The following is a 3,314-nucleotide window of genomic DNA, read 5'->3' on the forward strand; positions in this document are numbered from 1 at the left end:
AATGTCTTCAAACAACGAAGCAATTAGAGGACTTAAGGGTGAGGATTGAGATTGCAATGCTGAAGGAGATAATGGAAAGATTCGGAAATAAAGAAGTTTGGGTCCAAACAAAAAATCAATTGCCGAATTGTTTTACTAAACATGGGAGTTTACCACTCGATCTCATGGAAGTGATCCAAACTGGCCGAATTCGGACGAACACAAAGATGGGGAGAATGTAGAGCAAACAAATAAATCTGTCACTATGTGTGTGTACTGTGTACACTTCTCGTGTCATTGTGTTTGTCAGTCGTTTTAAATAATCAATGTTGTTTCATATTTATTATTAGCAAATATATCTTACGTCATGATTGTAGCCAACCTATTCTTTCATCCGTTATCATATTTATCATTAACCCATAGTGTAGCATCGTATGTTGACCACAAAACATTATTCTTTTTACTTTTGATAGATTGTCTTTTGGCAAGCTATTCAAAAAAGAATGTCTGGAGTTATTTACCCTTTTTGCAGACTTTTTTTGAGTTCCTCGTTGGACATGATGAGTTATTACTGAATTCATCATGGTGTACAAGTGTTCTGCTCCGGGATGCAATAAGGATTTGTCTGCATTTTAAAGGATCTAGATAAGAGCTTTCACACATATCCCCTTAACAGACTCGATAAACGTACCCAGATGGCTTAGGACCACCCCAAGAGATACGATTGTCCAAATAATATTCGTAAATTCATTACTATGTAGTCTTCATTTTAAAATAACTGATTTTATTACAGAATCATTCGATAAATCCAGTAATAAAGAAAAGTCACTCCAATGGAGGTAAGCACTGATTCTGTAAATATTATTTATGTGTCACTGAGGCGAGACCGTTCGTTTTATACTTAATTTCTTTAAAAATATTTTCGGAAGCATTGTCTGTACTATTTCTATTATAGCATAGAATCAGTGGCATTCCCTTCAAATACTAAATAATACACTAAATTATTACAATTTTTTGCATTGTAATTTTAGTAATTAACATTGAATTTCTATCTTTTACCTAAGTAATGTAATTACTAATAATAAAAAAATAAATAATAGGGATGTTTTTATCTTAAAAATTGAGTTTCTAGTTTCAGAAGGGATCCATAATAGTAGAGGAGAAAAAATGGGTTTGAAACACGACAGTTTTATCGAATCACTGACTTGGTGGAATAAGTATGAAGTCCAATCTTGTGTATAAAAACTAAATAGATTCATAACTTTTTCTATCAGATATTCATATCATGGGGTTTGCTTCCATACTGAACAACAAGTATCTTTTTTCTGGAGTACCACTGAGCTTCTGAACAGGTGGGGCATTCAAAACGTCATTTATGGTTCTGAAACATCCTTACGAGCTTCATGAAGGGCTTTTAAAAACGTTAATAGTATCATTATAGTTTTTGAATATTATGTGTTGAATGGAAGGATTACAGTGACACAATTCACCTCTTCAAGTCCAATTATACTAAGCAAAAAAAAGATTGAGATTTTTAGTTAAAATTACTATATTTGGGAAGAACGCAGCTAAGCTGTCGTGACGTTCCATTAGTTCACCCATGAGAGAGTAAGAAAGAAAGTAAACACAAATCCTACTTTTTTTTATCTATTTAAAAAAAACATTTACATTGCCAAGAATTACTTCGGAGTCGATCCTAAATGATATCCAACAAGGTATTTTTATCATAAACATGATTATAACCTGTTGTATAGTTAATAATGGTTACAATATTAATCCATTATCTCATACAGTTTTTATCAAGTTTGAATAACTTACCAAATGCTCAAATTTGAAGAAAAACATCCAGTTCTAGATCATTTGTGTCCTAAAATGGTAAAAAACTCTCAATAAAGGTATTAGAAAAGTAGACAATATGGATCCTTGATATTACAATATTGAACTGCCTTGTCCTCTAAATATTATCTTCTTAACTAAAAATAATTAAAAAATTATTATTGTAAAGAATTGGATTCAATATTATGTAGGACGTCAAAGAACAATTCCATCGTCATCATTAGAACTCAAATCAACTGTTTAAATCTATATGTGATAGATATTACCAAAGTTTGACAAAAAATGATGTCAAATTTAAAAATATGTACTATATTTTATTTTTAACATTAAAATATTGATTTTTCTAAGAGATTAAGATATCAGACATTCCAGTTTGTCCGAAAGCAAAGAAACGTTCTATCTCAAAAAATACTCAGTGATGTTGAATCCTTCTTTTCTTCAACCTCGATTCAAACATATCGTATCATTCATGTGCCAGTGCAGTTGAGCGTACCATATCAAATGGTGCGGGATGGGTAAATATGCCGTCGGAATTTTTCTCCGGGGCTATTGAGCGACATACAAACAAAAGTACCAACATATGATGGGTAGCCTAGCCTTCACTTAAGCCGTTCCTCGTTTCAAAGTATCTACAAAACGCGGAATGACATATTTCAGATCACAAGCTCTTGGAATCTTCCTTGCCTCCAATGTGAATCTGCCGTCAATATATTTTATAATCACTACTCTTTAACAGTTATCTACATTGCAGGGGTGAAGCTGTCAGCCTCTCTGTCTGTGAATACGATTGAATGCAATCTTCCTTTCATAGCTCGATCTCAAGTTTTGGCAATGGAAAGATGAAAAATTTAAAAAGTTTTGTTTTTGTGAAATATGACGATCACTTTAACAAAGTTTTTCTGTCCCGTGACCTTTAATTTTATGTGAGAAATCCACCTAATACTCCAATCAGCAGGTAATTTATTTACGGGAGCCTATATCTAAGATATGTGTGTTTTTTCAAATAGTTTGCAAGGAAATTTCTACTAAAGACCAGAAAAACACAAGAAATCAGTCAATACAAGTTTCGATAGTCCAAAATACCTTATAGTTAGTGTTGAGCGAGTCTTTATTTTCGACCAAAGACTGAAGTCCTGGATACCAGTTCCAAAAACTTATAAAGTTCGGTCCTTGATGACATAACTCAACTTCTTTTTTTTTTAATTAAGTCCTGCTACTGACAATATGAATGACCGACAGTCTTATGGAGTGGTCCTAACACTGTACTGGACCGAATAAATAAGGAATACTGGAAAGGAAACAAAAATATCGTGCTCACACAAGAAGGATGCCTCTCTTTTCTTTAACTACAGAAATCAGAAATAACTAGTATGATTTATGAACATAACAACGACTCGTAACAATTTCTCACAATCTTAAATTAATCAATTTATTGACTTATCCTAAATTATATTTATCCTCTTACTTAATAATTTCATTTTATACCCAGACAAATTAAA

The 3,314-nt window shown here is 32.3% G+C and overlaps 1 long non-coding RNA gene across 1 annotated transcript; it reads left to right on the top strand.

Moving 5' to 3' along the window:
* Nucleotides 1-788: 788 nt before the first annotated feature.
* On the top strand, nucleotides 789-2,036 carry LOC121131104 (uncharacterized). The gene is made up of 3 exons (XR_005868940.2): nucleotides 789-818; nucleotides 1,112-1,694; nucleotides 1,773-2,036. It is a non-coding gene; the product is annotated as an uncharacterized lncRNA (long non-coding RNA).
* The last annotated feature ends 1,278 nt before the right edge of the window (nucleotides 2,037-3,314 follow it).

Source organism: Lepeophtheirus salmonis, unplaced genomic scaffold (genome assembly GCF_016086655.4).
Source record: "Lepeophtheirus salmonis unplaced genomic scaffold, UVic_Lsal_1.4 unplaced_contig_16993_pilon, whole genome shotgun sequence".
NCBI lineage: Eukaryota > Metazoa > Arthropoda > Copepoda > Siphonostomatoida > Caligidae > Lepeophtheirus > Lepeophtheirus salmonis.